Genomic DNA, 24,614 nt, shown 5'->3' with positions numbered 1-24,614 from the left:
CAATTATAAATTTGAATTAGAAGGGATCTTACCAGTCATTTAGTCAAAGCTTCTAATTTTAAATGAAGAAATTGAGGCCAAGAAAGTAAGGGACTTGCCTAAAGTCAAACAGGTAAGATCCACTGACCTCAACTTTAGGGCTCTGTCCCTACACCAGGCCTCTTGCCAATCTCACAGATCATTGTAATCCACAATTCTATCTAGATCTGGTTATTTCTAAGATTGATTACTATGCAACTCAAATATCTTAGTTGACAACATACTCCAAGTGTTAACATTATCAATTTGTTTTCTCAAAAAGGAAGCCTTAAAGTTAGCAAGATAGTTAAAAGCCCAAAAGACTTAGTCTCTAATCCTTCCTCTGACCTTATACTGGCCTTTCGGGCTAAAGACAAATCATTTTGCCCTCTTGGTATTCTAAGCAATATTTCAAGATCAGAAATAGCAGAGAAAGTGTTAACTTGCATTGACAGAAGGAAATTCCTTATCTGGGAATTTCATGAAATTATAGGTTCAAAGAATACATAAAATAAAAAGAAAACCTTTTGATGTTTACATATGATATAGAGCTTAAGTTTAATTACATTTAACAATAATTTAGCATGACTACATAGTTTATGCAAGCTTCTACTAATTTTTTGCTGATTGTATTCAAATCAGTAGAAATGTGTTTCAATTTTTCTGGCATTTTTTACTTTCTTTAAGTCGAATTGTAGTAAATAACATAAAAGTGAGACAAATAGAAAAATCTATCTTTCCTCAACATTCACAGATTTATTATAATTTCTAAGGTCTTTGAATAGATAAATGGTGACACCTTACAAACTACTAAAAATCTGCTATTCTCTTTCTTTTTTTTAGGATTTTGCAAGGCAAATGGGGTTAAGTGGCTTGCCCAAGGCCACACAGCTAGGTAATTATTAAGTGTCTGAGCCCAGATTTGAACCCAGGTACTCTTGACTCCAGGGCCGGTGCTTTATCCACTGCAACACCTAGCAGCCCCTCTGCTATTCTCTTAAAACAAAAATGATGCTTTTTACATACTATTATCATTGTCTTCCTGAACTACTTAGGAAGTGTTAGTAAATAAAATGCTATTTAAAAGAAAATATAGAAATAATAGTTTTAAGTGAGAGAAAGAGAAATAATGAAAATTAAATGCTCATGACATATTGGTAATTACTGCTGCATTGTAGGAATATATACTCTGAGATTTCTGAAGCGACAAGTCTAAACCTTGTCAATAGATAATGTAACTAGACAGAGACAAGACCTGTGATTTCACTGGTGTGGGGAATGCTGTCTACCAGAGTAAGTTAGCACCTTCTCTGCACAATTTATAAACTTAGAAGATTTGCTTTAATTGTGCTTTGGTTGCTTCTTTTTACATGTTGCATTGCATTGATTATATTAATCCCTGGAACACTGTAGAGCTTCATAAGCGAAATTCATGCTATTTAAAAAAGTTTGGTTTGCATACAGCCTTACAGGAAAAACAAAGCAGATGAAAAATCCCCATTGTTCCAACGATGGAAATGGAATAGATAAGTTATAGGACTCATCAATTAGAACATGTGTTATAGAAATATACTGCAAATGAACAGTAAGCTAGTCCAGAATTGACCAATATAAGGAGAGCAAGCTGGATGTGTTTGGAAAATTACATAGTTCTTTTAGTTCAAGAATTCTTAATCTGGGGTCAATGAGCCTATGAATAGATTTTGACAGTCTGGGTTTCAAAGTATTTCCTTCATAATGCTATGGATTTTATTTTATGCACTTAGAACATCATTCTGAGAAGATATCCATAGGCATCACTAGGCTAATAAAGTATCCACAACACAAAAAAATAGAACAACATTTTTAGCTTCTCTTTAAAATGAAATTCTATTTTTAAAAACACCAATATTCTTCAGGTGATATTTGTTGGAGTCATGGAACAGTCTTCAAAGAACTAAAGATGAATGATCTTCAAAATCAATGGAGGGGTTCATAGAAAGGATGAGGAAGTTGTTATCAATAAGGTAACACTACAAAGAAAGAATTATATAGTAGTAGGAAAAAAAGAATCTAAATGCATATAACCGGGGAGGGGGGATTGGACTAGTGAGAAAGTGAGAACAAGAGATAATCAATGATCAAGTCATATAGGCCTCTGGTACAATGTAATGTTAAGAGATCAAGGGGAGGTTTCCCCTGGACAGATTCATGAGAGGATGAGAATAAGACCCATGCAAGATGGATATGCCAATTCTGGTTGTACTCAGCATCACCAGAAGGAGTATCAGTTCACATAGCCATTGAGATTTTGAAGTCATGTTTGCATTTTGATGTTGTTCATACTTGTAATTTCATTGATTCATGTACTTCCCAGTATGAAAAACTTTCTCCACTGATTCATCTAAGCAAATAACCTGTAATTGTGTTAGAAGATTCCTTGGTTCTATTACCTATATAAACTAATATATTCAGAGGCATACAAATCTAGGTCCTCCAGCATTACTATATATAATATCTAGCACTCAATTTTTTCAGTGTAAATTCATTAGTTTTTAAATTAATTTTTCTGATGGGGAAAAAGATACAAAAGGTATGTGTTTAAACTCACCTTACTTAATGCTTTCCATGTTAGCTAAGAAGCCGACAGACCACAAAGAGAAAGTGGTTATGCGTTGAGGCAGACTTAGGTTCCTAAATGCTCACAATTTTGATTACCTCCAAGGCAAGTATCAAGATGTTTCCCTGATGCAGGTAATCAGCTAGATAGACATGACTAGCAAACTAATTCTTGAGAGTATGGTTTATGGTATGTGTAGAGAGAGCTAGTGTAGTCAAAAGAGAAAATAGTAAAATGAGATTGTATTCACAGAGACTCATAGTGTTATTAAATAATAACAATAGTGTTATTAAAGAATGTGACTCTGAATGTTAACAGAGTGTAAACAATTTGTGGATGAATTTGGGTGTAGATCCTCAGGTAGTTTGAGAGCATCTCTGGATGTGGATCCCCAGAAGATTAGTATTATACTGAAAGGAAAATTTTGCTTTATAGGATGTGAAAATAATGGAAATTAGGCCAATGCATGAAGGCATGCATCCTTATAACTGGTGAGGTTGAATGGTAGAAATGCCTTGTCAGTGAAAAATTCTAACATCTAAGGATAGTGATACCAAGTTCTGAAGGATGCCACGTATGAATGCTATGGATTTTATTTTCTGAGTTTCTGAGTTTCATTGATCTCTTGATAGGAAAATCAATGGTTAAAGGGTATGCCTGAGACTGCAGTCCACCTGGAAAGTATTGATATATTGTGGACAAAAATGTGATTTGTTTGCCAGTTCTGTGAAATATTTTCAGATTTTTTAATTGGAACTAGGAATGAAAGAGATAAGTACCATTATACCAGGAAAGAATTTGGAATTCACTAAAGAGAAATATTTCCAGTTGTGGGCTTGGAAATTCATGATAAATTAAGAAAACTTGAAGAGTTCATGGCAAAGAGTTAGAAAATTAACAAAAAAAGAAGAAAACTTGTACCTGTGAGGTAAGATAAAGGAAATTGTTTTATTTACATGAGATGAGGATAGTTAAGGCATGAAATTTGCTAAGTATTTCTTAGGTTCATTAAAGCTAAAATAAGGCAAGTTGGGCTGTTACTGTGCTTGAATAAGTCACCAATTATTGTGAACCTCACAAACTGTTAACTTAATAAAATTTAGTCAGTTAATAAATATTGGGCACTTACTAGGTGCCAAGTCTGGGCTAAATGTTAGGTGTACAAAAGACATGGAGCTCACTGCATAATGAGGAAGACAACTCCAAGGAATATTGATGCTACAAAGAACTTTAGATCTCATCTAGACTTTGTTTTTTCAGGGATGGACTTGCCCAAGGTCACAGAGCAAACTAATGATGGAAATGAAAACAAAATCCAAGTCTCCTGGCTCCTCATGCAGAATTCTTTCCATTATACCAAAATTGTTAGGAAAAGATCAGACTTGGGCAGGAGGATTTTTTAAAAAAAGATTTTAGGAATTCATGGATTGGTGGACACAGATCCATTCTCTATTTACAATCATATTGAATTTCCAATGTTATACATTTTCCTGTCATGGCAAAATGAAATTCTTTTCAGGCAGATTACTGATAAGATGTCATAATTTTCATGATTTACATGCTGATGGGGAGGGGAAGGAGAGGGAATTTGATGTAATCATTTGAACCTACTAAAGAAATGCTTAAGGAAGCATGAAAGAGCTGGATGTTCTTAACAATGGGAGAGAACATTGAGGGATCATTTCATAACTGTTGTCAGGCTAATGAATAGCTTTGTAAAGCAGAATAACTAGTTATTCTCCTCTGATTAGAGTAAAAGAATTAAGTTTAAACTTTGGTGGAGAATGTATGCACATGCACACATATATGTATCTAAATCTATGTATCTGTATCCATATTTACACTCACAAATGTGTACATGCATTGCATATGGGGAGGCTAGTTGAGAGGATTCTGATTAGAAGATGCTTATAAGGGTTCCAAGGATCTGAAGTGGATTATTGAGAAGGGGAGAGAGGGAAGGAAAGGAAGAGCTCCTATAAGAAAGGTTAGTAATCCAAATAAGTGAAGGTAAGTTGTGTTAAGTCCCTAGTGGGCATAGAAAATAATAATTTACTTGTTTTCAACAGTATTAAATCCACTTCAACTGATCTCTTCCCAATGTCGAGTGATCTGCATTGACATAAGAGGGGAAAAAAAAGAATCTTAAGAATGCATGTTTCTGTGAATGCTAGCTAGCCCATTTCTGTCATTGGCTCCACAGTTCTTCCAGTCTCTTAAGCTAAAAAACTACCAAAAACAAAACCATCTGGTTCAATCTCTCTCACCCATTTCAACCAAAGTTGAATAGTTTTGTTTCTTCCTTCAAAACATAGTAGGGTGGGGGCAGCTAGAAGGTGCAGTGGAAAGAGCACCGGTGCTGGAGTCAGGAGGATTTGAATTCAAATCCAGTATTAGATATTTGATAGATTTACCTCTTCATCTTCAGGTCCATTGGATTTCTTGCAATGTCACTTCCTGTGTTCTCTATCTCCAGGGTATTCTACTTGCAATCTGTTCTTCATATCCACACTTCCCCAATATTGCTAAAGACACCATACTATAGTGGTGTGGATGCTTCTTTCCTTAGCAGATTATTCTTCATGAAGGAAGCTAGGTGGCAGAGTGGATAGAGCACTGCTCTTGGATTCAGTAGTACAGGAGTTCAAATATGACTTCAGACCTCAGACACTTGACTCTTACTATCTGCATGACCTTGGTCAAGTCACTTAACCCTGCCTCACATCTAGAGCCATCCCCAGTCATCATGATTCATATCTGGCCACTTGTCCCAGATGGCTTTGGAGGAGAAAGTGAGACTGGTGACCTAGCACAGCATCTCCTCACTCAAATTCAATTCACATGCTTGTCATGGCATCACTTCCCTGATGTTGTAGTCTTCTTCAAAAATGAAGGACACACATTCTTCATGAGATATGATTTACCCCATACTTGTCATCTGATAACCAGTCTCCTTTAATGAATTTTTCTAAAGTTAATGTTACTTATATGTGGATGACAGATAAGGAGTTCATTGCTGAACTTCTACTTGAACCTTTTTTAGTCTGGTAAGACTTGACAGAGTTGGGTAGTAAGGTTATTCCTCCTAAAACTATTTTCTTCTTACCACTCTCATATGCAGGAATCACAGTTCTCTATCATGAACTGTATCATGCTGGGCCTCCTTTGTTATACTTTCAATAACAAAAAATTGCATTTACATAATAATTTAAGGTTTGGAAAATGTTTTAAAAATATCCTCTCATTTGAACCTCAAAACAGTCCTGAGAGGTAAGTGCATTATTATCTGCATTTTACAGATGAGGAAATTGAGGCAGAAAAGTGAAATAACTTGTCCAGAGACTCACATTTGGGGACAGATTTGAATTCGGATCATCCCAACTCCTAGTCAAACTATCCACTTTGACACCTAGCCATAATTTTTTCCTGAGGGGGTGGGGTCCCACTCAGCTTTTCCAACCATGTTTCCAACTCTTCCAAAACCCATCCTCTACTCTAGTCAGTTCAATGTTTTTCTGTACTTTTGGGGGATCATGCTTATTCTTGCCTCCCTGCCTTTCTCATGATATTTCCCCAACCTAGAACATTTCTCTTTCTGATCATCCTAATTCCTACTTTACCTTTGAGATATAGGTCAAGGTCACACCAATTTTTACCTTCTCTGAGCCTTCATTTTACTTTCAATTTATGTACTTTAGAATTGAATTTTGAAAATAGGGACAATACTTTTTCTATCTTTTAGCAACTCTCTGTAGTTCTTTATCTTTTGAAGATTGTAATTAGCCCAACATTTACATCTGCTGGTTCTTTCAAACTCCTGGAATGCAGTTTATCTGGACCTGGTGATGTTAACTACCACCTTGATGCTTTCTTGACTTCTTCCTCCTTATCTTGGATTTGAACTCCCATTTTTGTTCTGTTGTTTAAGCCCAAGGTTTATCCTTCTTGGTAGAAAAAAAAGCAAAAATTCTATGTTATTCAATTTTTTTTCTTCTTCACCTTTCAGTCTATTATCTACCAAGTCAAATTTACTATATCTCAGTAGCATTTCTTATGTCCAATTTCTTCATTTGTGAAATATGAATAATAATACACATAATGTTTACCTCAAAGTGTCATTGAGGCTCAAATTCAGTGCTTTGAAAAACTTAAAGTATAATATATATCAAATATTATTATTGTATCTATCCCCACTCTATGCTACTACTCAATATATTCCTTTATTTCTCCTTTCCTAAATCCATCAAACAGTTGAGATAGATTAATAAATTATGGAGAGGCTTCATTTGCCATTTAGCTGGTCTCCTTTTCTCTTCCTGACCTCTCACACTTTGTTTCATAATTATTCCCTGATATGCATATATATGTGCATATATACATATGTATGTATGTATATATATATATATATATATATATATATATATACTTACACCATAACACTATGTGTAGATGTCAAATCCCCTATTACACTATAAATTCCATAACAGCAGGGGTCTGTGTCTTGTCTAAACTTCTTGTCTTTCTCTCTCATCCCTATAGCAGATCTCTAATAAATTCTTGGTGAATTGAATCAGATCTTCACTGCACTTGTAACTCTAAATACAGATATTGACTGTTATTTTAAATGGATATTTTCTTTTAAGGATATTACTTGGAAATGACTGTGTAAAGCCACCACCATTGAATATAATTTGAAGTTTGTTGTATCATTGGAACAATATCTAATCTTCTGGGGTCTCTGCCCACTAGTCTCCTTTACTTTTAGTTACCTAATTCTGTTCCTACATCACCCTTAGAGACCAAAGGCAAAGTAATAACTGGCACAGAGTACTCTATATACATTATTTTATTTGAATTCAGCAACTCTGAAACATCTGTATGATTAGTATCACTACCCTCACATATGAGGGAGGTAAGGTTCAGAATGAATGACTGACATTTCCCTGACTGACATAGATAGCAAGTGTCAAGAGGCATTTTGAACCTAGGTCTTCTTGACTTCAAGTCTGGCATCATTCAATCTACCATACCCCATTAACTCTCTAGGAAAGGACCAAATTCTAATATCTGAATCCTGAGGAATCCTTCAGGATTTCTTTTGGGGACATCAGTGGCTCATTTGTGAATTAATTATATTCAGTTATTCATGGTCAAACATTCATTTAGAACCTATGTATAAGTCACTGTCCTTGGTGCTGAGAGATAAAAAAAAATCAGTAAGTATTTATTAAATGCCTACTACATTACAGGCATTGCACTACATTCTGGAGTTGCAAAGAAAAGTAAAAGATAGTCCCTGATATTAAGGAGATTTTTTTTATTTAAAAAAGATAACACCACCACCTCTGCTTTTACAACATTTATAATCTAGTCCTGGAGAGATTATATATAATATATAATAATATATAATAATACATAATATAATATAATATAATATAATATAATATAATATAATATAATATAATATAATATAATATAATATAATATATAATAACTAAGTGGACAATTTTTTTTCTTCTTTCAAATTCAGTTCAGGAATCCTATACCCTTCCATTCTGAAGAGTTCCCAGTTTCCTCTTCTGAGTTTTCCCTACTCAAATACTCTCCTGTATCTGCCCAGACTTGTTCTTTCCAAGCATAGATTCTAACTAGTCTTTAAATGAACCCTTAGATGTAGCTACCCTTTAGCTCCCACATTACTTCCAGATAGACCCTACAATCCTCTAGTCTAGTTTAAGAAATAGCTTTCAGATCTTCCTTGTAAAGGAAGAGTTGGAATCTTCTGTAAATACATTTGGAGACAATCAGAAAACAGCTATCACTATCCTTTCAATCAAGCAACAACTTTCTATTAGGTATTTACCAAGTGCATGTTTTTCTGATGGTGATACAAAAAGATGTAAGGGTGATACAAAGGTATAATAGGAAGATTAATGGCTCTCCAGTCCAGTCAATTTCTTGGGCAAATCACTTAATGTCTCTGAGCTTCAGCTTCTTTAATTATAAAATCAGGAGGTTAAATAAGATGGCATATAAAGCTTCTTCCCAGGCCAGACACCTACAATCCTAAATATCAATATATTGATATAATATAATATATAATATAATAGGGAGTTCTGTACAAGTGGTTTTCCTTCTTTTGATAACCAGAGTGGTTTTTAATTTATAAAAATCTGTCTTGTTTACCTTATTCCTGCTTACCAATACCCTACTAAGCAGAAAGACTATCTTGGATCTTAAGATACAGACATATGAAAGGACAATCAGCTCTTTTCATCAGAAAGGCTTGCCTTTATTATAAAGTAGCTCTCTTGTACATCAGAGCTGTCTTAGGTGATAAATAGGAAATAAGAATCACTTGTTGCTCTTCTTTTTACTTCCTCCCTAGGGTTAGCTGTGCAGAATTCTACTTGCACCTCTCTCATCCATTCTCTCATCTCCTGCCTCCCCTCCTTCCCTTCCTATTCTCTATTGCTAGATAGGTTGAAACTCCACAAGTGGTGGATTGCTTTGTTTTTTTTTAAAGTCAAGAAATTATATCCTACAAAGAAGCAGCATGGAACAGTGAATTAAAGAGTTGGATTTAAGAATTGGAAAAATCTGGTTTCAAATTCTGTGACACTTACTTGCACTGTAGCTTGAGAAATTCACTTGCCTCCATGTGATTCTGAGTTTATTTACTATCATAGAAAGGGTATATCTGTCCTGGTGGAGGGGTTCCCACCCAAAGTTTTTCTATATTGATAAAAATCACAGATCCTTTTAGCATTTGTTTATATTCTACATTTTATGACAAGCAGCATCTGTCAAACATGTCACACAGTCATAAGCCATGTTTTGTTGTGCTTACACGTTGACTGCAGCTCAAGACAGTATAATATCAACCTACAAGCTTTCATTGTATTAAGTATAGGTCAAAGAGGAGCAACAAACAAGTCCTCAGTATAACTTAATTTTATTAGTATAGATCTAGTCCAATAAAAACCTATCCTGAAATATCACTGCAACTTTCAAATATAATAAATGTTGGAATCTCCTAGGTTCCTTTTTTAAAGTGAAAATTTTTATATTTTATTTTCCTCCAATTACATGTAATAATTTTTAACCTTTAAAAAAATTGAGCTCCAAATTGTCTCCTTCCCTTCCTACCCCCTTTAAAAAAACAAGCAGTTTGCTATAAATTGTGTGTAATGATATAAAATGAATTCCAAATTAGCCATGCTGTGAAAGAAAATACAGATTTACAAAATCCCAAGAAAACTAAAGTTTAAAAGATGCCTTTGTCTGCATTGAGTCTATATCTAGCTCTTTCTTTGGAGGTGGACAGCATTTTTCATCATAAGTTCTTCAGAACTGTCTTGGAATGTTGAGAATAGAGGTCATTAACAGTTGATCATCATACAATATTGATGCTACTTTGGACAACTTCCTAGTTTTGCTCATTTTACTTTGTATCAGTTAATATAAATCTTTCTAGATTTTTCTGAACCATTTGAGCAAGTTCCTTTTACCTTCAAATATCCTATAGTCTAGGACACAAAGAAAAAACACTTTAGATACTCAAGAACAATAGTTTGATGATTCTCCTCTTCAAGATATAGTTTGCCCATACAGTTATAACTAGTTTTCCTTGAATCATCCTAGAGAAGAGAAGGATAAAGAGAGGGAAAAAGCATTTATTAAGCACCTACTATGTTCAGGTGTTTGAAGCACTTTATGCACATTATCTCAGTAAAAAACAAAAACAAAAAACAAACCAAAAAACCCCAACTATCATCAAGTGATCCAATAAGAAAGGCTTCCTAGCCCCTTGCTCAAGATGGGTTACATGCTTGAGTTAATCTTTGATTGAATGATGTTTGGAAAGTCAATTAACTTTTTTGGGACTCAGCTTCTTCATCTTCAAAAAGAGGGAAGTTACATTAGATGACCTCTGAGATATCTTGCAATCAGGGATGTTCTGGGGGGTTAATTCATGGAAATTTGAATATTAAATTGTTGGTATGAGCATTTTTATCTCATAAATTGAAAAACAGTACAAATGAAATGTTTTTTTTTGTTTTGTTGATTATTATATTTAAGTGAGTAATGGAGAAAAAGTTAATAATACAGATTAAATTTAAAAGTCTGTTCTGTGTACATTTTTCCCAAGAGAGTAAACTGTTAAACATTTACCAATATGCCCCTGTATATAGCTCTTATTTGTCTGATCTCTAGCAAAAATGAGCTATGATGACAAGAAATGAATAAACATGACCCAATATGTAAAAAGTTAAAATCTAATTATATTAATCTATTTGGACTGGCACCTTTTGCCTAGTTGAGTTATGCTAAATGCATCCTTTGTTCAACATCAATATTTAAATATAATATCTCACCTGTGTTCCCTAAAAACAACCTTGTAAGCTAGGTACTTCCAGTGCCATTTTAAGAGATAAGGAAATTAGGACAAAAAAAATCTGAAGTGACTTGCCTTTAGAAATACTAGTAAGTGTCAGAATCAGTATGTCAATTGTCTTCCTTATGCCTGATTCTGCTTTTTCCCCCTTTAGACCATTAGATAACATCCTACCCAGCTCTTTATAGCTGTCACTCAATTTCATTGTGACCTTGTTGAGTTCCGAACATTTTAAGACACTCCCCTTACTCCCTAACAATTAATACTGAAGCAACATAACCCTAAGAAAGTAATGCAATCATATTAATGCTTGTTTTCTGTTATAGAGTCTTTGATATATTTATTTTTAATCATTTTTTCTAAATGGTATGCTAGAGAAGTTTTGAGTAATGTGACAGTGCTTTAGAAACCATTTCCTAGGATGGTATCCAGATATTGTGAAATCTATGCTTTTCACAGGCCAGTCTGATGTGATGATAGAAAATTCATAATAATTCTCCTTTTACCAATTAAATCTTCTTTTTATCTTCTTAACAAGCTTTTATAACTAAATGATTTGAGCCCATCATGTCGAGCTTTTAAAAATTGATGTTTTTATGTACTTATGTGTTTTAAGTGTACTTTTCTTTGAAATCAAAGGAATTTTATCTTTGCCAGGCATCAGTCTGCCACATCAATCAGATTTTTTTAGAGTGATATACAGCTAGCTTTACTCTGTTGCTAACTAGTTTATCTGAGAACTTCAAAGTCATGTAGTTTATATATATATATATATATATATATATATATATATATATATATATATATATATCAGAACTTCGAACATCATTCATGAAGGAATATTTTCTCCCACAGACCAATACTCCATAGCAGCAGTGAAAGAGAGATTGTTTCTACTGAGATTATTCTTACCTTAGCACATTAGAAGGGTACAGTTGTGTCCTTCCCAAGACTCACCAATGGGACAAAGCAAATGGCCTACTGCTTTCTTGGTGGAATATTTGGATCTGTCTCAGAGATGGGCAGCTGGTAGAGAAATCTGCTGCCTGCTAAAACTAAATGTTCCCAGATCAAGAGACCATTCTGTTTTCAATCACTAAGAAGGACAGAATAACTTTAGGAAGGTATCTAGCCATGTGAAACTGGACAGAAGGTTGTTTTGAGATCTAATTCTGCTTTCTAAATGGACTCTGTAAGAGTCAGAATTCCCTTGTCATTTCTATAAAAGGGAAAATTGTGTGATCTAATTTAGGCATTTGAGCTTCTAGAAAAAGGGAATCTTGACTTTTAATTTTATTTTTACAGTCCTTACATATTAAACATTGGAAGATACTATATAATTACTAAACAGAAATGATCAATCATTGGTCATGCAGATTCATAGTGAATAAGTGACTGTACTGGATGATGTCTAAGAGATTCTTTCCTATTTTTAGGATGTATGATTCCAAAGATTTGATCTAATGTTGTATTAACTAACTATAAAATGCCCCCCATTTAGTCAACCAACATTAAAGTCTTAAAAAAATAAGACAGTGAACTTTAATTTTTTTAAGGAAGTTAATATTCCATTTACTTCTCCTTTTTGTTATGTTTTCTGGAAAATGTATTTTTAAGTTTGGGAGATGTGATGCTGAGTGAGTGTGGGATAATGGAGTTTGGCAACAAGGAATGAAGTGACTTGGGATGGGAAGGGGAAAAGGGTACCATTGTTATAGTTATAAAGACTAGATAGGGAGGTATTTTTTTAATATACAGAGTTGGTATTAAATTTAGGTGATTTTAAAATGTAAAATATAATATATCTATGTTCTTTAAAAGTCATATTTTACTCACTCTCAACTGAATTCCAATGAACAGTGTCAGTTCTGGAAAATAGAGGGTACCACACCCATTCAATCCCTTGATAGAGAGGTGGTTCTAGGATACTACAAACACTATCAGTCAGGGTTATTTTGTGGGTTGGTTTTGTTTAATGAGATGGAGGAAGGAAATAGTAACTAATGGAGGAATAAATCAGGAAATTATTGATAGTTTAAAAAACTAGAAAAAAGAATCAATAAAAATGGAAGAAATAAAACAAATTTCTTTGGATTTCAATGAGTTGAAGGCAATGCTTCTATTTTCTGCTTACTTTTAATGCCATAAATAGGAGAAAGAAAATGATAACTGAAAATTGTCTTTAGAATAATGCCTAGGAACTTGGAGGTCAAAATGGAAAAGAAACCAAGTGCCTACCTTTTGCCTTCTAATGTCCACTTGCCTTTTCTTCTTCCCAGAGGGCTGTGTGATCTGATATTCTGGGAGTAAGCATCCACTTTCCTTTGATCTTAATCCAGCTCAGATAGAACTGGAGGTAATAGAAATCTCTTCAGCAGGCCTTTTGACTTTAGACAAAATAAGAATTGCTATGACTTTGGTGGTTAAAAAGTAAGTATCAGATATTCCCCTCACCTAGATTCCTGAATGAATGGAGGAAAACTCTGACCTTCAAAGAATAACAAATCAAAAATTAAAAGGAACTAGGCTTGAAATTCTATGAAACACTTTACAGATTTGGGGTTGTGATTCAAAGTGAATAATCCCATATTTGATGGGACCATGATTAAGCATTTTAGTACCTAGATCATGTTCTCTTCCTTTTCCCTTCTCCCTCTTCCTCCTTTTTGGCCATCTACCAAATAATTGTCTTTCTTCTCTTAGGAATAAAAGTAGCTTCTATACTTCTGTACTACTGGCACTCTTTCACTGCTGCCATTCTATGGTCACAGGATAGCAACATTAGGGATGGTTCAAGCATATTGATACTTCCTCTGGCAATTGACCCACATGTTTTGCTATACTTGCCCTTCTTTAGATACCTTGTTACCTATTGATACTTTACTATATATATCAGGTATTTACTAATTGATAAGGATATAAATATAGAAAGAACATTTTTGCCCTCATTCTAATAGAAGATGACACAATAGGGGAAATCTATTCTGGAAATATATTCTAGTTTTTCTAGGCATAGTTTTCAAAGTTTTATCTGAATGCCTCCTTTACCATCCTAATTTCCAGAATCCATACCACTATCTTGGGGACACTTATACACTCATCTTTGATGTTCTTGCTCTAGAACCTAACCTCCTTGATTAGTGACCAAGTATAAACTAAGTCCATTTAGCTCACTTTATCTGGGGCTGGTCCTAGACTTCAGGCATTGTTTTACCTCCACATTGCATCTGGCCATCCACTCAGCTGCCTAAGTATTCTTACCATCTCCCTGCCACTGACCAGCTACCTTCTTGGCATTCTCTCCCACTTAATAGCAGTATTGGTTTTAAAAAGGATGCACAACCATCCCTGTGGTTTCCCAGATTAAAACACTGTTCCTTGATTACCATTCCCCTATTGGGTTGTCTTCTATTAGAATAAGGGCAAAAACTTTCTATATTTGTGCCCTTACCAATTAGTACAATGCCTGATATATAGTAAGCATTTAATAGCTACTTTTTCTTTCATTCATTCATTCAATCTTCCTTTCAAATATTCTCACTATAGGGAGGGAAGTGCTTTGAGTCCAACAGTAGTCCTGATCCTATCACCTCTGTGTTTTTGGTCACATCCTGAGGCCTGATGGGGTAACAGAGATTGATTTTGCCATTGATGCCTGCCACTGCTTTCTCCTAGAAAGGAAAAACTGAATTTTATCTACTTTCAAGAATGATCATCTCTATTAGAAGGGTATCTCCTGCCAGTGGGAGCATAGATCCACAGAAATAGCTTCATTCTTCTCCCACCCACAAGAATGTGGTGAAGAGTTAACTAGTATGGATGAGTCACTGGACAATGCTCCAATCACTCGATGGTACAGGATGCTCTCAGCAGGCTAGGACGGCTGATAACTATAGGAAGAGGCATTTCCTCTTGCATCCCACTCCTCCCCCTACCTCTCTGATGATGAGGTGGTCACACACTATAAACCAAGAAAGAGTGGGTTTCTCATCCCAGCAACAATCTGGCTGCTCAAACTGATGAGAGTTGAGTTACATCTGGGGTGGTGTTCCCATGACTCACACAGCTATTGCCTGACAGGTTGTCTCAGTAGAACCTACAAAGGTAGGGTGTTATTTTGTAGGGCAGGGAGTGGGTAGTACCCTGACATTTTCTGTGTTTAAATAAGAATATTATGCACAAGGTTGGGGAGAGTTTTTTTCCCTTTCCCCAACATTGTTTGTGCCCCTTCTAGCTACATTTCTGCAAGGCTTCTAAAAAATTACATCAATGGGAAACACACATCTTACAACACAAATTCTTATTATTCATGCAGTTAAACTAACTGGCACATTGACAAATAGTGCCATTATATCTCTTAGAACTTTTGAGCTGCTTCTCACACTAAGCTTTGTTCATAAAAATATGGTATTTCCTGCATCAATAAATTTAAAAAATGTCATGGAAGTTGAGTTGGAATGGAACACAGAGGCCATCGAATCCAACCTGTGGCTGAATCACAATTCCTTCTTGAGCAGGGCTAGATAGGAACTCACCCAATCTATATTTGCAGACTTCCAGTGAGAGGGAACTCATCTGTTCTTTCCACTTTGGAACAAATCTAGTTGTTAAGAAGTTGTGGCAAACATTAAGCCTAAGTCCACTAAATGATAAAATTTCTACCCATTGCTCCTAGTTCTTTGTTCTAGGGACAAGGAGAAAAAATAAAATGTTTCTTCTAACTAATAGCCTTTCAAGTTGTCAAGACTACCACCTTGTATCTTCCAAACTTTCTTTCCTCTAGACTATACTCTCTAGTACTTTTAACCCATTTTCATTTGTCATGTTCTCTAGACCTTTTATTATCCTGGTTGTCCTCCACTGGATAAGTTACAGCTTATATATGTCCTACTTAAAATATGGTGCCCATGCCTAACTACAATACATATCCATTTTCTGATAGGATCAGACAATAAGAAAACTATTACATCTTTCCTTCTGGACACTAACGCCTTCTTTAATATATCCCATGACAGCATTAGTGTGTTTTTTTGGCTCCCATGCCACATTGTTGACTCATTTTGAACTTGCAATCTAATTTAAAACCCCAGATCTTTTTCACAGGAATTTTTTATGAGTCATGTGTACTGTTGTCTAGACACAACTCTTCCTATCTTACACTTGTGAAGTTGACTTTTTCCAATTCAAGTAGAGAACCTGATGCTCACTCAATCAAATGTCACCTCATTAGTCTTGACCCATTGGTCTAGCCTGACAAGACCTTTTATTTTGGATTCTGACTCTTATTCAAAAGGTTAGTTATGCTTCCTTTAGTTGCATATCATTGGACAATTTAAAAAGTGTAATTTCTATGAGTTTATTCAGTTCATTGACAAAAGTATTGACCAGTTCAAGGCCAAGGACAAAACCCTGAGACACTCATAGGTTTAGAGCTGGAAAGAACTTTAGAGGTAATCTAGCCTAACTTCCTCATCAGACAGATGAGAAAATTACAGCTGAGAAGAGTTAAATCATTACTTAAGATCATGCAGTTCTAAATTCACTAATTATATCATTATAGATAGAGATCATACCTCCAAATTTATTACTATAGGAAACTCCAGGATGAAGAAATTCTCTTTACCAGTATGTATTTGAAAACTACTACATAATTTTTATTGTTAGAGAATTGCTTGGAGATATTGAGAGGCTAAGCAACTTGTCTAAGATTTAACAATCAGTATAATCAGAGATGATACTTGAACCCAGGTCTTCCGGGATTTTCTTCTCACTACACCAGTCTATTGTCCACATATCATCTAACTCAAATATCTTTCTTTAAAAATTTTTACTTATTTAAAGCAATGGGGTTAAGTGACTTGCCCAAGGCCACAACACTTGGCAATTATTAAGTGTCTGAGGCCAGATTTGAACTGAGTTCTTCCTAACTCTTGGGCCAGTGCTCTATCCACTGCACCACCTAGCTGTCCCTAACTCAAATATCTTAATCTTGTTCATGTACAAATTATTTTGCAAATACTTTGCTAAAATTTAAATATATTTTGCCTTCCAGATTCTAGTATTTGAGTACACCTGTCAAAAAAAAAAAGAAAATTAGGTTGGTCTGGACTGATCTACTCTCGATATAGTCATCCTAGTGTCTAATCATAATTCCTTCCATTTTTAAGTGTTCACAAATGATACTTTTAATAATCTATCCTAGAATTTTGCCAGGAATAGAAATAAAACTTACTGGTCTAGAACTTGAAGACTCAATTCTCTTCTCTTTTTTGAATTAAAGATAGAATTCATCTTACTTCAGACCTATGGCATAGCTCTTGTTTTCCTAAAAAATGAAAGCCATTGAAAAGTGGCATTGATTCCTTTAAGAAGTAGCAGGTTTCAGGATGGCTGGGTGGTGCAGTAGATAGAGCATTGGCCCTAGAGTCAGGAGTATCTGAGTCAAATACAGCCACAGACACTTAATAATTGCCTAGCTGTGTGACCTTGGGCAAGTCACTTAACCCCACTGACTTAAATTTAAAAAAAACTTAAAAAAAGAAATAGCTGGTTTCCCTACTACTCCCTCATGAGGTCTAGATGAACACTTTCTGAGCATAATATGGAAAGGATTATTATTTAAGCACTAGGTTTATTAGATGACCTTGAGTCTAATTCCTTTTAAATTAAAAATCTTTCAATTAGTTAGTACTTACTTTATTCTTCCTCTCATATCTCCCTTTGAAATAAAAAGAAAAGAAAAATCATCATTACAAATAGGCAGGGTCAAGTAGAACAAATTCCCAAGCTGATAATCTCCAAAAATGTTTGCCTCATTCTGCATCTTGCATCCATCACTTCTCTATTAGGAGGTGGATAACTTCATCCTGAATCTGGAATAATTGAATTGGCTATAGTTCTTAAGTGTTTCAAAGATATTTGCCTTTACAATATTGCCATGGTCTAAATCTGGTTCTGCTCACTTCACTGCTTCACTTCACATGTCTCCCTAGCTTTCTCTAAAAATCAACCCTTTTAAAATGATACAATGCTATTCTATTATGCTGATATATAATAATGTGTTCATCCATCACCAAGATCATCCTCGTAGTTTCTGGTTGTTTGCCATGACAAAAAGAGTTGCATTTTGTATCTATGGGTCCTCTTTCTATTGTCCTCTTTCTTTGATTTCTTTGGTGTATAGCCCTAGTAGTGGTATTAAAAGGTATGCACAGTTCAGTGACTTTGGGGGTATAGTTCCTAATTATTTTTCAGAATGTTTGGATCATCCAAACCTCTATCAATCATACATCAAAGTACCTGTGCTCCCAAAGCTCTACCAATATTTGTCTTTTTCCTTTCCTTTTACCTCTCCATGAGCTGTTTTAATTCCCTTTCCTCTCAGGTGATAAAAAATTATTTCAAGGGTCTATTATTTTGTCTTTACATTCCCCAAATACAAAAAAGTATCTTACTTTACTATAATAAGAATTATTGTTTATTAAAAATGCTTGTTAATTTAATCCATGTGTCAGGGTCCTTATTTCTTGCTATTATGCTTTCAGGCCTAATTGTGTCTGGAGGTTGATGGAGGTCTCTCACAAAATCTATTTTGTTTATGTCTCTACTCAGGTTTTTCAATGGTAACATAAAAATATGACTTAAGATTTCTAATAGCACAATCAGACATATGAGCCCATCTATGCTTTCCATTGTGAAGATCAGAATTTGGGACACTTGGTTCTCCCTCAAAGGTTCATCAGCTCTATATGAGCAGAATAACATGACACCAAATATAGGACAGATTTTATTTAATCTGACAAAATGCACATTGGACTCATACCTAAGTCCCTCTACACTTAGGAAAAAAAATTTTCCTTTCTGAAGACAAGCAACCTTTCAATAAGATGTTTCCCACCTTCCTTGAGGACTTATACAGTTTATATGACTCATTAAAAATGGTTTAGGAGGGAAGGTAATTATGATAACACCTGCATACATTTCACAAGTCTCCTTTTGTTCAGAAAAACATGAAGTCCCCAGTTGTATGTATGTCTACATTAGCCATGCTAAGTTAGAAAAGAGGCATAATTCATCTTGGCACATATTTATTTCCTATGGCAAATAGACTGCCAAAGCACCAAATTTCAAAGTACAAACATTTTCATCTCATTTTTGAATCTGTCTCTGAGACAGGGACTTGTTCAGGTCGTCAGTTTGAACAGCTCATATTTATATAGCATTGTCCAGATTTGAAACTCCTCCATTAAAAATCCTGAAAAAATGAGTGGTGCTGATATTATTCTATTTTACAGGTGAGGAAATTGAAACTCAGAGAAGTTAGATAATTTGCTCATGGTTAGGTGGGCTACCTAAATCTCAGCTAGAACTCAAACTCCCAAGGTCAGTTCTCTTTCCATTGTACCACATTGTCTCAAAAATGCTCCTTTCCATTGTTTTTCTGCATTCAGTAAACTTTCTCCTTAGAAAGACAGTTTCTTTCAGTTAGTTTTGCTTAATCTTTATGCACATTTCTTTAAGAAACAAAACAAAACATAAAGTCAAACCTCCAGTTCTACATTGCTCATTAGCAGTTCAGATGTATCCATAAGGGGATTACAACATCCATCAATGAATGATCTTCCTCTAGGGAAAAAAGTTTGAAGCTAGTTTAACAGTACACAGAATACTTTACAGAGTTTAGGAGGGTATCAAAAAAAGTCTAGAAGAAAATTAATCTTATCAGAAAATATAATAAGGGACCAGACATTTAGCTTAATCTCATATTTAAAGTCCATTTAATCTTTAGGTAATATATATTCAGAGGATAGAAAGTTACAAGTTCCAAATTAAAGGGCTTCAAATCTAGGACAGAGAAGTCAGATAACTGCCTGTTGGGTATGTAGCAGACAAGACAAGTTGCTTGCCTCTGATATCCCTTCTCAGAGATTCAATAATTTTGTGATTCTAGGAACAACATTCCAAAATGCTATTAATAGGTAAAAAAGAGTCAATGGCCATTTCCATACTGTGGTTTGGAAACTCCTTATTTCAAACCTAAAAGAAGCTTTCTATATGCCAAACTAAAAGGTGACAAATATAAGAGAATAATCTTTTGGGAAAATGTAATATGGTATGATATGAGAAGTTTCTGTTGACTTCTAAGGGGTATTAATTTGTCATTCGATGGAGAAGGGAACTAAGTGTCAGTTTATTCCAAAGCCTTCATTTTCAGATGAAGAATTTGAGTCCAGGGAGATTAAGTGCCCAAGATCTTAAAAATTTTAAATTTGAGATGATATTTGAACTTCCATTCTTGAGTCCAGACCAGTGTTATTTTCACTGTCACTATTAAAACAATAGAGATAGAGAGTAAGACTATATTAGCATTTTTAAAAGCATTGTCCCTGGGAGAAAAACTTGATATCTTGAAGGTTTAGGATTTTGGTCACTGGAAAGGGGTTAAAGAATTAAACAAGGACAGCACTCTAGGCTTTACCAGATCTGGAGGAAATATTCCAAGATTCTTGAAATTCAGAGTGGGAAGGATCCTAAGTGGCCATCTGGTAATTTTAATCATACCTGACCCTTTGAGACCTCTTTCAGCGTTTTCTCAGCAAACATACTAGAATGGTTTACCATTTCCTTCTCCAATCCTCTTTACAGATGAGGAAACCAAGGCAGACAGGGTGAAGTGACTTGCCCAGCGTCACATGGCTTGTAAGGGTCTGAGGCTATAGAAAGAGGAGTCTTCTGATTCCATATTGGCATTCTATCCACTGTACTACCTAGCTGCCCAAAGACATTACAAAAAAAAGAATTCCTATTGTGCATACCTAAGAAATGGTTAGTCCCCACTCTCTGCATGAAGATTTCCATGAAAAGGAACTTAGTAAAAAGTTTGGGAAAGCTCATATTGTGATGAAGTTAATTAAATTAGTCCCATAAGATTATACAACTCCCTTTGTTTTGATTATACATACTGAATGATTATTGTTTATAATAATCAACCATACTGCTCTCTTTTTGTGGACACTGTTTCAGGGATGGCAAGCAAATCTGACTATCAGTTGGTAGTTTAGCAGGACAGGACATTTTCATTCATTAAATCAGGTATTGGCCATGTCCCCATTCATTGAACACTGTGCTTTATTAGGGGAATATTGTTGTTGTTTGGCCTTCATTCTTGAAGAGGACCATGACACTAGGGAAATGATGCCATAACATGCAAGTAAATTGGATTTAAGCGAAGGAAGATCATCTGGTATCATCTGGGACCAATGGCTAGATATAGAGCAGGACAATTGGAGATGGCTCTAGATGTAGTGGGAGACCTTGGTCTTTTTGAACTAAGGTCTTTAACAGATCTCAGTATGACTAAGGCAACTCCCATTCAGCTAAGTAAGAAATAAATAAAGCAAAGAAAAGAAGCAAAGGCCTCTTTTACCTAGCGCCCCCCCCCCCCCGAAATCAATCTGGAAAGAGAAGATATTCAAGTTTTCTGATCAAAACAGTAGAGAGGAAGAACTCAAAAGAAAGAAAAGACAGAATGGGGAGAAGGGGAGGCTACATTCCATTTGTATATATAAGGAAGGCCCATATTCATAAAAAGCAATTTGAAAAGAATAACATTCAATGGCCCACAAGCTAGAGACTGCTTGGTTCACTTGGCAGGTACCATCAACAACGGAAGAAGAAAAAGACCACAGAAGGAGTCACTTTGTGAGATAGTTCAAAGGAACTCTTGTTTCTTCTAACTCAAGATTTCAGAATGGCACTGAGATGGAGAGGGAGGTCAGTGTTAATGTAAACCAACTTGGAAAGAGATGAGATTCAGAGCAGGATGCAGTGCTTCAACTTGTGCAAGAATAGACTGAAATTGTTACCAAATATGACCATGGTTGTGAAGGTGCAGAAAGTGAAGCTTGGGAAGATGCTGATCACCTTGTTTACAATTTCACTGACAGATTTGACTTTTTTACAAAGGGAGGAATTTCCTTAGCAGAATGCAGTAGTAGAAAGTAGAAAGCAACTGGAAATTGAAAGAAGTAGAAAATGGCTGAGGATGCTAAAAAGCTGGGAAAAATACAAGAATACAGAAAAGTTTTATAGGTAAATTCACAAGGAATTTTGCTTCTACTCAGAAGTGAAGTCTGGTCTTTATTATTATTTGAGATTCCTAAAATGAAAGAAGAAACAAGAGACCATTATAATAGAGTAAAACCTCAAGCATGAGGTTTTTCATCTGATTTCAGACAAATTGATCTTGATGTCAATCACACATATAAGGGACCATATCATGTTTAGAGATAGATAGTGTGAAGTAACAATCCTTTTTCCATGTTCAAGCTGCATATTCTATTTATAATATGGGAAGTTGGACTCTGTCAGGGAATGAACCAGATCACTGCTTTGCTCCTTATGTATATGTATGAAGAAGATGCCTTCTGGGCTCTGGTGAAGCTTCTTTCAGGTCTCAAGTTTGCCAGGCATGAACTTTTTGTCCAAGGTTTTCCTAAGCTTCTGAGGTTTCAAGAACACTATGAAAAATACTGAAGAAATTTCTATCTAAACTTAAACAACACTTGGATTCTCAAGAAATCTATACAAGGTTTTGTACAGTGAAGTGATTCTTTCAGTGTGTTTTTTAAATCAAACCCCCTTTATACTAAATCTCAGGATATGGAATATGTACTTATTTGAAAGAGAACGAGTTATTACTGCCATATTTTATACCATTTTGAAACTACAGAGAAAATATTTGATTAAAGTGTTGATAGAAGAATTTGTGGAATTTCTTCAGAAAACACCAGCCAAGGATTTTTTCTTTGATGATGACTTTGTAATAGATCAATGTCACAATTCTATGTTAGAACTGAAATGGGCCATGTTAGATATCCTAGAACCCATCAAAGAGGACAAATCGCATATCCAAAGAAAACTCTGGGGCAACTTCTACCCGAACCTCAGTCTATTGTTAATCACCTGAGCAATGGACAGGAAAATGTCAGCATATCAAACACCCAACCATCAAAGCAACCAGATAGCACAACTCCCAAAACACAAGAATTGTCACCCTGTCATCAAAGTACAATCAATGCAAGGGAAAAGATGCCTCCTGTAAAGAGACTTGATTCAATAGAAAAAGATAATGCAAAGATTAGGAATAAGGTAGAGACTCAAAGAAAACAACCACCAAGTATGCAGGATAATTCTAAGCAATATAAAAATGAAGCAGCTAACCAAAATTCCAATGCTACTTCAAATATCTGGAAGGATTTTGTACCAAAGTGGCAAAAAACCTTCAGATATGTCAGCCATTGGAAAAACAGAAAAAAATATGCACTTGAAAGCAAAGGTAGATCAGTAAATCAAACACCTGTAAGCATACCCCCCAAGTCCTGTTGAGGGCAGGGCTTTCAATGTAAGGCAGAGGTTAAGATTTTAGATAGCAATGAAGGTAAGCGGTGCTCCAATGCCTTCCAGTATGACAATGTGCCAGAACTGAAAATGAAAATGGGACTTCCATTCAGTAAGTAATGGAAAGAACTCACTTTCAAAATTCAAATAAAATAACTTACCCAAATAGCCTCAGAAAGTATTCTGAGAGATGTTCTAGTCCATCAAAAGTATCAAATAATTTTATCTTTAATTGCAATGATCAAATTCCCCAATTTATTCATTTCAGGTTGATGGTATAGGTTATATGAAAATATAGCCATATCCCTGTTTATCATGGATGCTCTCCAAAATATTCCTGTACTATTAACACTAATTTCATACCTTGGCTCCAATCATTCCATAGTCGTTTCTCTAGGGAAATCTTATAGCTGCCCTGCTCCTCTTGTGCTTCTGTTTAATCTAATTAAAATTCTGCCTATTGTTGTCAGTGCTGCAGGATCACATTCAGCATTTCAAGATTCCTATGGGTGGTAACTTCATAATTCTTCTGGTGGATTATTTGCCAGATAACAAAAAATGGCCAGAAGTTACTTACACATACTAGTCTGAGTTATGGACAGTCATTGAACCAAAATGCTAACAGAAGCCACTTCAGCAACTTACCAAAGCATACGGGTTTTTCAACATGAAATCATAATCTTCCAGTTGTTTCCAGTTGTTTCAATAGGTAGTCCAATATGGTATAGAACATCACCATCCTTGGAAGATATCATTTTACCCCGATATCAATATTCAGGTATAACACCTCTATCACGCAACAGAAATTGTGATGGACTTTCTATATATGAATCAGTATTCTTATATTTACTTCACACATAGAAGTCATTTCAGATCTACTGTACTATGTTTACAATTGCCAAAACAGTATTTTATAGTTGTGGAAAACTAGTGTAATTATATATTAATAAAAAGAATATATCAAAACATTTGCAATCCCATGTAGAAGCTACCAAAGTTGAGCATCTTAAGTTGTGTCATCATAATGACACAACTTTTAAAGTTTAAAGTTTAAGTTTAAAAACAATAGCATTTAGAAACAAAATAACAGTATGGAAGGATATATGCAAAATATTAATGCATTAGTACTTTTCAGGTTTTATATGAATAGTCTTTATATTTCAGACAGAGAATTTCATAGAACAGCTTTATTTTTAAAAA

The 24,614-nt window shown here is 34.9% G+C and overlaps 1 pseudogene; it reads left to right on the top strand.

The window, feature by feature from the left end:
* Window positions 1–21,776: 21,776 nt before the first annotated feature.
* On the top strand, window positions 21,777–24,275 carry LOC141511895 (USP6 N-terminal-like protein pseudogene; annotated as a pseudogene).
* The last annotated feature ends 339 nt before the right edge of the window (window positions 24,276–24,614 follow it).

The sequence above is a fragment of the Macrotis lagotis genome, chromosome 2 (assembly GCF_037893015.1).
Source record: "Macrotis lagotis isolate mMagLag1 chromosome 2, bilby.v1.9.chrom.fasta, whole genome shotgun sequence".
NCBI lineage: Eukaryota > Metazoa > Chordata > Mammalia > Peramelemorphia > Peramelidae > Macrotis > Macrotis lagotis.
This window is presented reverse-complemented; position numbering and strand designations above follow the sequence as displayed.